Here is a 14,129-nt window from a genome sequence, read left to right on the forward strand (position 1 = left end):
GATCTGTAAGTGCAATGCAATCCCTATGAGAACCCAAAGGAGTTTATTTGTAGAATTGATACACTGATTCTAAAATTCATATGGAATTGCAAGGAGCCCTAGTCAAAATAATCTTGAAAAAGAACACAGTTGGAGAAATGACACTTCTCAGTTTGAAAACTTACTATGAACACAATAATCAAGAGAGTATGGTACTGGCATAAGGATACATAAATAGATGAATAGAATATTATTAGGAATCCAAAAATAAAACCTTAAATTTATAGTCAGTTGACTTTTGACAAGGGTACCAAGACTCCTAAATGAGAAAGGAATAGTCTTCAATAAATGGTGCTGAAGTAACTGGATAGCTTCATGCAAAAGAAGGACGCTGGAACTTTATACCATATGCAAAAATTAAAATGGATCAAAGACTAAATATAAGAGCTGAAATTATAAAACTCTTAGGGAAAACAAACCCACAGGGGTAAATCTTCATGACCTTGGATTTGGAAATGGATTCTTAGATTTGACACCAAAAGCATGAACAACAAAAGAAAAGAACAGTCTTCAATCAGTGGTGCTGAAATAATTGGATAGCTACATGCAAAAAAAGGAAGTTGGAACTTTATATGCAAAAAATAACTCAAAATGGACTATAAGTACACTAATGGGTGTGAAGTGCCATCTCGTTGTCTGGATTTGCAGTTCTCTGATGATGAGCATCTTTTCATGTGCTTATTAGTCATTTGTACACCTTTGGAGAAATGTCTATTCAGATCCTTTACTCATTTCTGAATTGGATTCTTTGCCTTTTATTATTGAGTAATGAAAGTTCATTATATTCTTTTAGGTTGGTGCAAAAGTAATTGTGGTTTTTGCAATAGGTATAGGTCTCTTATCAGATGTGTGATTTGCAACTAGTTTCTCCCATTCTGTGGCTTTTCTTTTCACTTTCTTAATAATGTCCTTTGAAGCACAAGAGTTTATAATTTTGATGAAGTCCAGTTTTTAAATTTTTTCTTTTGTTGTTCATGCTTTTGGTGTCAAATCCAGGAATCCATTTCCAAATCCAAGGTCATGAAGATTTACCCCTGTGGGTTTTTTTTTTTTCTTAAGAGTTTTATAACTTTAGCTCTTACATTTAGTCTTTGATCCATTTTAAGTTAATTTTTACCTATGCTTTAACTTCCAACTAACTTCTTTTGTATGTAGCTATCCAGTTATTTCAGCACCATTTATTGAAGACTATTGCTTTCTTTTGTTGCTCATACTTTTGGTGTCAAAATCAGAGGGACAGTGATAAGATCGCACTTCACACCCATCACTGTAGTTAGAGTCAAAAATGGGCAAAGGATGTGAATAGACATTTCTCCAAAGAAGGTATACAAATGACTAATAAGCACATGAAAAAAGGCTCATCATCAGAGGACTGCAAATCAAGACAAAAATGAGACAGCACTTCACACCCATTACTGTAGTTAGAGTCCAAAAGGAGAAACTGGTATCCTCAGACCCTGCTGGAGGAAAATATAAAATAGAGCAGCCACTTTTTGAAAAACATCTGGCAATTCCTCAAATGGTTAACTATAAAATTACTGTATAACTTAGGAATTCCACTCCTAGGTACATACCAAAGAAAAAATAAAACATATGTCCACATCAAAACTTGTAGTTAGTTGAACGTTTACAGCAGCATCATTCATAACAGCTAAATGGTGGTAATAACCCAAATGTCCATCAACTGATGAACGGATACACAAAATGTCATATATCCATACAATGAGATATTATTCAGCCAAAAAAAGGAATGAATTACTGATACATGCTACTGATACATGTGGATGAACTTTGCAAATATCATGTTTAGAAAAGGAACCCAATCAAAAAAGACCACATATTATATGGCTCATTTTATATAAAATGTCCAGAATAGGCAAATCTATTGAAACAGAGAGATTAGTGGTTGCTTGGGGCTATGGAGAAAGTGAATAGAGGGGTGATAGCTAAAGAGTACAGGGTTTCTTTTTGAGGTGATGAAAGTGTTCTAAAATTGACTATGGTGATGGTTGCACATATCTATGAATATACTAAAAATCACTCAGTTGTTTACTTTTAATGGGTGAATTGTATGTCATGTGAGTTATGTCTCAGCTGTATATAACAACAAAAAATGTCAGGGTAATATAGCTTGAATCTCTGTCTCCTCCAAACCTGATGTTGAAATTTGATCATCAATATTAGAGGTGGGACTTACTGGGAGGTATTTGGGTCATTTGGGGATCCCTCATGAATGGCCTGATGCTGTCCTTGCAGTAACGAGTTCTTGCTTTATTAGTTCCCTCAAGAACTGATTGTTAACAAGAGCCTGGGACCTCCCTCACCACCCCCGCCCCCACCTACCATATAATGCCTGCTCCCCTTCACCTTCTGCCATGAGTGGAAGTTTTGTATGGCTTGTGGAACCATGAGACAAATAAACCTCTTTTCTTTATACATTCCCCAGCCTCAGGCACTCCTTTATAGCAATATAAATGGCTTAAGATAGTATGGCTAATAAAACATTAACTGTGTGTATCATCCACACTGTGTTTCCAAGCTTATATTCCACTACCCCCTAATAAATATCTCTGACTGAAGTCAAGTAAGCCTAGCGAATTTCCATCAGAAAAATTATGTTAATTCCTAACTAAAGATTTGTAGAAGTCCTTCTTCCTACAGGCCCTTGCCCTCCTTCTGCCTAAGCCACACTGAGGATATGATTCAGAGCAGCTGCTACATGCTCTGAAAAATACCTTCTTAAATTTTATCACATCTCTTCAAACTATAATTTTCACAAACTCCTAAAACATAACTATATTTGACATGTAATTTTATACAGCCATGAATCATGATGACTTACCTTTTCTTATACAACCTATGTTCCTGAAAGGCATTTGCTTCTATTGCCTTTGAATTTCTTTTAGGAAGACACTGCAGATATGAATGTTGAGTGAACCAAAAAGAAATACCTCTTTTTGTACATGGCTCACTATTAATGAGTTAGTTGTTGAATGCCTACTACATGCTCTCCACAGGAGCAAGAAGAAATAGGAGATAGCAATCTGGGTAGAGATCTAAGCCTCAGCCATAAGCCAGATAAAAATAAAATAAAGCAACTGAGCATTTATTTCTCTTGTCTCCCATCTGCCACATTTTCACCTGGATAGATCCAATTTGGTATGTATCTCTTTATGATCCATGGCTCTTCTTGTTCCAACTTGGAGATGACATCTGGTTTGGAAACTGGATATCCTATTATAGAGAAATCATAAAGGAATTGGGTTGACTACACTGTAGAAAGAAGAGAAACTGCAGTTGCAGGAGCCCACAATAAGCTGTCCAGTGACCCTCTGCAAAGTAAAGAACGTTCACTAGAGAAAGGAAAGAGCACAAAGTCATTATAGGTCAGGAACCCACCTAACTCAATCAGTTAAGGGAGAGGCACTTGAATGGACAACTCTGAGTTATTCAGGGGAGCTATCCTTACCCATTGAGACCAGGTGGCTATAGATCTCCAGCATCACATCCCTGTACAGGGTCCTCTGAGCATAGTCCAGTTGCTGCCACTCCTCCTGGGTGAAATCCACAGCCACATCCTCCAATGACACTGGACCCTATAACAGCACATTCTTGCTCAATCAGAAGCGATCATTCTCATTATTTCCACTATAGTTTGCAAAACCATGTGCCTAATTCTATATCATGCCTTTTGAGAAAAATGATGTAAAATTTTGTCTTTAGCAAAAAACAGACACATCAGGAGAATAGAAAAGCAAGAAGAAACCTAATCACAAATGGGAATTTAATAAATAATAAAGGAAGCATTTCTAATAAGTAAGTTATTCAACAAATGGTATTGGGAAAACTAGATAGTTATCAGAAAAAGTTGAGAATTTTCATTTTTAAAACAATAGAATCTGTCATTTCCACTGCACACCCAGCACAAATTATTAATATGGATATCCCAAGAGGAAGGAAGAAGTGAAAGCCGTTTCATTTTTAAATTTTTTACCTTTATTATATTGTTTTAAATGTTTACACCAATTATACGTAACTTGAGCCAGGAAAAAAATAGTAAAATGACTTTATACATTTAAGAGCAGAGAAAGAAATGACTTTAAGTTGGGGAACTTAAATAAGGGTTCCCCACAACTTTAAGGGTTTGTGGGGAACAGCCCCACAAACCCTGAAACTATAGCAAAAGCTATGGAGAATCTGAGACTTCTGCATTCCAAGCCTTTGCCAGTGAATCATAACTAAATCTAAAATAAATATATTAAGACACAACTACAAAAACATCTATTGATACATTTATACGGGAGTTTAGGTAAGGATAGCACTTATAGGAGGACTCCCCCCAAAAAATAAATTTATTTTACTCCTAAAGGCAGGAAATATTTTCTTCTCATTGAAAATTCAGCTGATTTCCCTTTGTGGAGAATGAAAATCATGTTTATCATGTCCTCCACCTTTCCACTGGGACTGCTATAAAGATCAGACACATTTATACCTTATATACTTTGGTAAAATATAGTGATATGAACATACTATATATATATATATTTGTACTCTAATAATGGTTTTATAAGGTTTAAACCACATAATTGGCATATTACATAGAAGCTGTTTCCAAATATTTATCGTTTGTTCTCTCTACATCTTCTTAATCCTAATTTTTAGCTTTCTATATTTTTCCATTTGATTGTATGGAAACCAAGTAACCAAATACAAAATAAGCAGCTCACCTGAGACCTGATCATTTTCTGCTTCCCTTCCAATAGGGCAGAGGTCTGAGGAATCAGGTCTGGAAGAAAGAATGGAGTTTTTACGGGCCAGAACTAACATTCACCAGTCTCTAAACAACCACCATCAGAAGTCAGGTAGATAATAGGCCATCCTGTGGGAGAAGGTTGTTTGACCCTTATAGCAAACACCATGTGAAGGAGGTATCCACCTTTAGTCCTTTTGTGACTATATGATCATACAGAACTAGGTGTATAATTTGATCACATAGGACAAGGTGTATTTTTAATTAGATAAATGCAGATATGTTTCCTGTGGATTTACAAACACCTAACTGTTCCCCTTTGAACCAGCAATTCTATTTGAATTTCTATTTGTAGAACTATCTTAAGACAATAATCATGGATATCATGAAGAAATATATATTAACTGCAGATGTTCCCTGGAGACAAGAATGGGAGTAACCAAGAGGAAAATTAAGGAGTGTATTCCCTTATTTCCTAAACCAAAGCAGCATACAAAATTCTAAGAGCTCTGTTATGGACTGAATGTTTGTCCCTCCAAAATTCAAATGTTGCAATTCTAATGTGATGGTATTGGGAAGTGGGGTCTTTGGGAGGTAATTAGGTCATGAAATGAGAGCCCTCATAAATGGGATTAATGCCCTTATAACAGGAAACATCAGAGAGATGATTTTTCTCTTGGCCTTGTGACGATACAATGAGAAGTTTACAAAACAGGAAGAGTACTATCAGCAAACACTAGACCTGCTAGCACCTTGATCTTGAACTTCTCTGCCTCCAGAAATGCGAGAAATAAATGTTTGCTGTTTAAGGTCCTCCATCTGTGGTATTCTGTTACAGCAGCCCAAACTAAGTAAGACAAGCTCTTTTATATTTTACTCCAAACCAGCAAATTCTCTTGATAAATCAATATTTGTGGATTAAAATTGCTGATTTTAAGATTTCTTTGATTTAAATTTTTATTGCTGATTTTCAACAAGGCAGTTGTCTGTATAAAAAATTACTGACAGGTTGGAACAATAAACGGGAATATACTACAATGCAGGAAGCTACTTAGCTGGTAAACTCTTTTCAGTCTGGGATACATCATGCAGACAGAGCTGAACTCATTCAGAGCAAGGGGGGAATATCATGATAAAGAGATTGTTTCATATGTGCCATCCCAGGGTTTGTCAAAATAAATCAGGAAGGAAACAATCAAATAGTCATGTTAATGTCTGAACACCCAGCCCTCCATAGAGTAAACAGCAGATGTCCAATAAATATTTGTTAAATAGAACATAAACTATTTCAGTAAACTTACGAATAAGCAAGACTGAAACTACACCTTTCATAATAAGAAAGAGAATATGCCTTAGAATGCCCTGATATCTAAGAACCTGTCTGGCACTCACAACTCTCTTACTTAATATAAACAATTACACTGAACATAAACATCACATAAGGCCACTATGTGACCAGGACAGATCAAAACAAAAACAAGATTACTCTGACATCATGTAATGACAAAACACCAATATTGTTCATTCCACAAAATACCAATCATCCCTCTCTCCCCTCCCATCTGCTACTTCTTTAGCTATTACTTTTACTTATTAGCTTCAGTCTAGTCTTTCCTCCTTCTAAATAAAATTTATTGAAATTCCCAGATTTTTTAAAAAATAAAAATCACTGAATTACTCTGTTTCCTAACAGCATTCAATCCAGAGTAAGGCCCACTTCCTTAACCACTCCCTAAAATCACCTAACACAAAGCCAAATCCTGCAAATACTTTCTAACACATTCTTACTGATGATACACACCCCAACAGTTCCCTGTGGTGACACGGCTGAACTGATTCATCCTAACTCAGCCTCCTAACTTATTCAACCACAGGGTATTCCTGGTTTATTTGTGCTAGAAAGAATTGACAATAATGATCCCATTCCTTTAATATTTGTTTTGATATTTACTTGAAGGATGTTTTCTTCTGTGAAGGCACGAGTTATGGAGGGGACGAGTGGTTTGAGAAAACTTCTGAAGGTTTTCAACTTGCGAGTAGTCGGTGACCTGCAGAGATTGCAAAGTGAGGCCTGTTCTAGTAAGCTGGAACTAACTTTAACAGCCCTTGGCCCTTAAAATCACTGAATTGCCAGGTCCAGAAATCACAAACCCCACAGAACACATCCATTCCCACTACCATATAGCACTGGTCATACAGGTCCATAAGTCACTGGCCACACGTACACCCCCATCACTCAGCGCAGACACTCCATCTCTGACCCACAGATCACACAGCCCTCCCTGCTAATGACCCCCACATGTTCCCAACACTGAACTCATAGACCTCGTCACTGAACCCCAAGGAAACCTGCCCCAATACCAATCCCAGACTCAACCCATAAACCCCCCTGCTGACCCCTAGCTTGATTATCAGGTCCCAAAAATCCTATCACCGCTTAATGGGAACCGCTGTCACATCCATATTGGCGAACTCTCCCGCTTCCTGTTCGCGAGCCAGGTAACGGGCTCCTGAGGCTGCGCTGTTCCGTACGGGGCGATTTTGCCCATTCTTCATCTTCAGCGGCTTTGTTCAGGAGGCAACATGACTGCTCCGAGGCGCTGTTTCCGCATGGGGCCGCCATTTTGAGATCCCGGGCGTCTCAGTACAAGCGGAGGATTCGCCAGGTGCTGAGCCCGAATGTGGACTGTACCACAGTGAGTGCTAAGGGAGGGGAAGACAACGGAAAGGAGGCCTACGACACGAGTAGTAAGGTCCACACTTTTGCAGACAGATTTCATAGGATTGGAGAAGAAGTTGGAGTGCTACTGTCCTCCATTTAAGGATGCTTATGTTGAAAGGCGAAGAATTTAGAATGGTAAAATATTTTCATTGGCGATTCCAATTAAACGTGTTTGTAAATGGTACGGTCTTCTCCCGGGCGATTCCTCTGTGGGAGGCTGGGGCCACCATGGTGGGAACGATCACTTCGGCAGGGGATAACAGTAATACTGAACTTTTATTGAGAGTAATGATAAGAAACCCTCCGAGGGAGATATTACAATACTGCGCAGTAATAAGTTGCAGGGGCCAACTTTAAAAAAAGGAGGAAAATTGAGACAGGGAAGAGGAGATGGATGTACAAAATAAAGGAGAAAGTGCGGAAATGAGAAAGACTAAGGGACAAAAAGACGCAAGACATAAGAACAGAGAATGGGAAACTAAGGGACCAGGAGTGAGAGACTGGGGACAGAGGCAAGGGGACAACGGAGGGGGGAGAAGGAAGGAAGTGGGGAGCCTGGGAAAAGGAGGACGCTGATGGAATGTAGGGGGAGACTGCGTAAGGTGACCAACGGTCCCTCTTTGCCTGAAACTATTATAGGATTAGCAGCAAAAGTCCGCTGTGTCCCGGGAAGTCCCTCCCTGAGGCTTCAGAAGTCCCAGTTTCCCTGGATGAGTGGGAAAAATATGACGAAAGGTACAAAACCCACTAGATGGCCCAAAAAGTAGGGCTGAAAGGGACGGTTATTATTGTCAAGTCAATATGGCATAGATTCTGTGCCTTTTCCTAGGCGCTATTGCTATTTTACCCCCATCCCTGAGGTTGGCGACCATAATTTGCAATTTACAATAATGGACTACCCATTGTTGGGTCACTTTGGAATGTTGGGATTTAAGTGTATGACTTAAGTGCATTGCCATCATAAGCATTCAGGAGTGTTTAAGTTGGATTAACTATGCTGCTTTGTACCAATTATTGTGCTAGTTTAATTTTTAACATTGTAAATATTATGACAATGTTTTCTAAGAGTTCAGACAATAAAAATAAGTATGATTATAGTACCAACGCCAGCATGATCCAGACATCCAGGAAAAGACATTTTAATGACGGCTATAAACATACATACAACTGATTAGGGAGGTAAATAATTAAAACAGCATACTACACAGTATGCAAAAAAGAATTTAGGATTGGGCATAATAGAGAAGGGGATGTGAAAGCACTTACGGAGACTGAATTGTACAAGTGCAGGATGAGACAAACAAGTACTTCCAGTAAACAAAAAATTTTTCCTTTCCCTTAGAGTATATAGCCAATCCAGCTTTCAGCAGTATGTCAAGTTTTCTTATAGTGTCTTTGGCTTTGGTAACAGAGTAATGCTATACCTCATAGAATGAGTTAGGAAGTGTTTCCTCCTCTTAAACTTTTTGGAAAAGTTTGAGAAGGCTTGGTGTTCTTTAAATGTTTCGCAGAATTCACCAATGAAGTGTGGTTTGTAGCACCGCAATGCAATCGCAATAGTAACATCAAAGATCACTGATCACAGATTATCATAACAGATACAATAATAATAAAAAAGTGTACAATATTGTGAGAATTACCAAAACATAGCACAGAGACTTAAGTGAGCACATGCTATTGGAAAAATGGTGCCAATAAACTTCAATGCAGGGTTGCCTCAGACCTTCAATTTGCAAAAATTGCAACCTCTGCCAAGTAAAATAAAGTGAGGCACAGTAAAAGGAGTTATGCCTGTATTTCATCGCTTCAAAAGAGGCAAAAAAGGAAGAATAAAAAATAAATGTTGGAACAAACAAAAAAATGGCAAGATTATGGACTTAAATGCAATTATATTAGTGTCTACATTATATATAAAGTGATTAAAATCCTATTAAGACTAAGATTGTCATACTTGATGATTAATACAAAATCTATATTATTTTTTATGAGACACACTTTAAATGAAAGTGTATCAGTTAGCTACTGTGTCAAGAAAACTCAGTGACCTAAAATAGTAATGCTTGTGATCAGCATCATCATCATAATTTATGTGGCTATGGGTTGGCTATGAGTCAGCTGACTTCAGCTGACTCATGTCAGCAGGTTGGTTGACAGCTCCACTCAAGTCTGGCCTTGATGGAGAAGGTTAGCAGGGCCAGCTCTAGGATGTGTCGCTCATTCTCCACATGGAACCAGTGGGCTAGTGTGAACATATTTTCATGGTGATGCTAAAAATACAAAAATATAAGCACACAAATCTTATGGCGGCTTAGCCTCTGAAATTTGCAACACTTCTACTTCAGTCCCTTGGACAATGTAAGTAATAAGGCTGATGCCAGAGTCAGAGTTGAAGGGTACTGCAGTTACATCGTAAAAGATCTGAAGCAGAAAATGTATAAAATAAACCTATTACATCTTATAGGAGAAAGCAAAAACTATAAAAACCTATTAAGATTCTTCAAAAGCCAGTCTGAAAAGGCTATCACTGACCAAAGATGAGACCATTTAAGCATCAAAATTAGTAACTGAATAGATTGAAGCTAACTGAATTTTTACATGAATTTATAAATTCACCAGAAAAAGAATTAGTTATCATTGGAAGACCCTAGGAAACCTATTCTTTACGCTAAAAACTGTTGTGTTTTTTTTTTTTTTTTAAAAGAAAAGAAGGATTTCCTTGCCTTTTCTATTTTAACAATACCTTGGAAAACTAAAGAGTAGATAAGGAGAAACACCTCTTTATAGGAAGGGTGAATGATTAAATTAGAATGCCATTATTTTTAGCTGGCTAGCCATATATAGAAGAATAAAACTGGACCCCAACCATTCATGACATACAAAAATTAACTCAAGGTGGACTAAAGATTTAAAGATAACACCTCAAACTGTAAGAATCTTAGACGAAAACCTAGGAAACACCATTCTGGACATTAGCCTTGGGAAAGATAAAATAGCGGGGTTTGGTGTAAAATTTATTGGTAAGTATTATTCTATATTCTATTTCTATATACATTGATGTTACATTCGTATAGACCACCCCAGCCATGTAGTTCCCTTATATAGTGTACGCAGAAATGAAATCCTTATATAAGTTTGGGACAGTCTTTATATTTGATTTGTAATTCTGGAATCTCACCTACTTAAATTATTGTCATTTAAGAATATGTATGAATTATAATTTATAATTTTATGAAGTATTTTTAATGAAATGTTTTATATAGGGTCTGGAAAATGACTTCTCTTGTGACACTATATCTGTGGCAACATAATTTTCCAAATTCATTAAATTAGCCTGATTTATCCTCAGTACAAATCATATGGTTAATAAGCCTGGAGATCATGTTGAAGGTTTCTCACATTCAGAACTTTTATAGATTTTCTTCAGTATAAAATTTCTGATGTAGAGAGAATTGCAAATTGTAGATCAAGTCACAGTCATAAGCTATTTTGCCTGTGTGTGTTTTCTTATTTCTAATAAGGGCTGAAGTATAGCCGAAAGTTTTTGCACATTTATTCAATGCAAGGGCTTCTCAACAGTATAAATTATCTAATGTACAATGAGATATGACTTCTTGGTAAAGGATTTGCCACATTTAGTACATTTATAGGGCTTATGCCCAGTATAAAACCTCTGATAAACAATAAGTTATGATTTCCAGGTACAGGTTTTCCCACATGCAGTAAGGCTTCTCTTCTGTACAGGTCCTCACATTTCTTTTTCTTTCTTTCATTTTTTTTTTTTTTTTTGAAACAAAGTCTCACTCAGTTGCCCAGGCTGGAGTGCTGTTGTGTGATCTCAGCTCACTGCAACCTCTGCCTCCCAGGTTCAAGCAATTCTCCTGCCTCAGCCTCCTGAGTAGCTGGGACTACAGGCATGCACCACCACGCCTGGCTAATTTTTGTATTTTTAGTAGAGATGGGTTTTCACCATGTTGCTCAGGCTGGTCTCAAATGTCTGGCCTCAAGCAATCCACCCGCCTCAGCCTCCTAAAGTGCTGGGATTACAGGCGTGAACCCCATGTCCAGCCATCCTCACATGTTTCTAAAGTTCTGAGTTGTGCCTGAAAATTTTCCCACATTCCATGCATTCAAATGTCTCTTTCCAGTATGAATTCTCATATGTACAATGAGTGCTGACATCTGGGTTCAAACTTTTCTACATTCATTACATTCATAGAGTATTTTGCCTGTGTGAATTTCTTATGTCATGTTAAGATGTAACTATGCCTGAAAACTTTTTACATAGGTTACAATTACAGGGGTTTTTCCTAGTATGAATTCTCTAATATATAATGAGGCAGATCTTCTTCCTGAACATTTTCCTGTAATCAGAACATTCATAGGACTTTTCTCCTGTATGAGTTTTTTGGTGCATAATGAGGTATGAGTTCCTACTAAATGCTTAGACATGCATAGTACATATGTATGCTTTCTCTCCTATATGAAGTCTCTGATGTACAATAAAAAGTGACTTTTAGACAAAGACTTTTCTACACTCATTGCATTCATAGCGCATCTTGTCTTCATGATTAATCACATATTTATAAACGGATGATCCATGAGTCAGCATTTGGCCACATTTATTATAGTCAGTAAGATTCTAAGTATTCTCATTCTTGGTATGGTATAAACTATAGCTAAATAATTTTTTTTCTTTTTTTTCTTCACAAGAGTATGGATGTCACTAAATAATTTATGATATTCATTATGCTGTTCATGCTTCTTTTAAACTTCTGTTATGACTAAGTAAACCTAAATTATGTATCCAATTATTCCCCCGATACTCCATATTTATGAGGTCTTTGTCTTTTCAGAAGAAAGCTGGTTGGTACTCAGAAGGAAAAATTTTCCAAATGCATTTTATGCAAAACCTCTGTTTTCTAACACTGTTGTATTTTTGATTAATACAAACTGCCTTATCAGCCTGCCTGGGTTTTCCTGGAACCTATCTATTTGATCATCAACTTGACAAACTTCTTCATTAAAGGAGTATAATGAGCCACTTATTTTCATTATCTCATTATTTTAATTATTTTATTATCTCACTATTTTCTTTATCTCAATTTTTTCATTATCTCATTAGACAATGAAACATCTTCAACTATGATGGCTTGTGATTCTTCGGGCATATTATTTCAATCTGAAAAAAAGAGATGATAAAAAAGACTAAAAATAAGGAAAAAGACTGAGGTAGAAAAGGTAAAGTAAGTATGGCTAAAACAGGTATGAATGGGACACGTTCATTTTTGCCATCAACTCCCAAATGCCTTATTCTAACTTACTCATTAATAGTCCAAACCTTGAGGTTCTCCTTCCAGTGTCCATGGTTCTTCTCCATGCTTCAGTATGACAGTCGTGTTTGCTTTGATTGGTAGATACTGTTTGTAGAAAATAACACAAAACTTGGGTATCAGTACTAGAATAGAAGAATTATCCCAAAACTCAGCCTCAAACCTTGGCTTTAGACTCCAGAATAATGGGGAAAATTAAGCTACCCATTTTTACCTTGACAAAGTCAATATCATTTATAGGTAAATGAGTCAATTGTGCTATTATTTAGGCAAGAGAGATGCATAATCCTTCAAGGGCAAAAGCAATAAATATTTGTGAGGCCACAAAACCAAAGTGAAAATGCTCAGTATTGGAAACATTCTAATTCAGGGACTCTATCCTTATGCACTAAAATTAGGGTAATGACTATAATTCTCTAAGATCACATCATATATAGGACTCTCTGAACAAGGTCCAGTTGCTGCCACTCCTCCTCTTTGAAGTCCACAGCCACATCCTCAAATGACAATAGATGCTATAACATAGGTAAATCCCACTTCATCTGAAATAATCAGAATTGTTTGATGTGGACAAGATGGGGGGAAAATATTCTGTTTAATTTCATGGGTGAATTTTATCAAATTGCCAAGCAATAGATAATTGCAAAGCTGCTTTAAGTTTTCTAGATCACACAGAGAAAAGCTCCCAAGTTTGTTTTTCTTTTTTTCATTCAGCCAGTATGATTTTTTTTACAAAAACCACATATAACACCTACATGAACAATACAAACCAGAGGTAAGTCATGAATATTCTACAAAAGTTCCTATGTAAAATATTCATAAGAAGAACCTGCTATACATAAAGTAAGCATATACTAGTCCAAAGTAAACTGAGATGTTCTTTTCAGGAACAGCATGATAACTCAGTATTAGGAAATCTACCAGTATAATTTATCAAATATGTTGGTGAATCAAAACTGTAGTTATGGTTTGTGGAACAGGAGGGTCAGCTGGTCAGTGTCTGGCCATTGTTGAGCTGCAACTGTTTTGCTTAGCTTGATGCCAGTGTTTGTTTAGCTGCTAGAGAAAAAGAAAAAAACCTTGTGGCAGTTAGAACATAGTTTATTCTTTAACTGTAGGGATACATGATTTAATCCTCATCTGGCATGGCCTTAGGTCTTTTTTATAATTTCGTATCTTATTGACACAAAGAGTCTATTCTGTTAGTCTCATGATCTCTATTTTAACATATTGATTCATTGCAGTGTGTAGGGTGGCCATGTGCTTTAAAGATGGCCACCCCATGGTG

General features: G+C 36.9%; 1 pseudogene; it reads right to left on the bottom strand.

Annotated features, from left to right (window-relative positions):
• Window positions 1-9,352, bottom strand: part of LOC100439575 (zinc finger protein 300-like) — a 22,822-nt pseudogene extending 13,470 nt beyond the window's left edge.
• Window positions 9,353-14,129: the final 4,777 nt, after the last annotated feature.

Source organism: Pongo abelii, chromosome 4 (assembly GCF_028885655.2).
Source record: "Pongo abelii isolate AG06213 chromosome 4, NHGRI_mPonAbe1-v2.0_pri, whole genome shotgun sequence".
NCBI classification, from domain to species: domain Eukaryota; kingdom Metazoa; phylum Chordata; class Mammalia; order Primates; family Hominidae; genus Pongo; species Pongo abelii.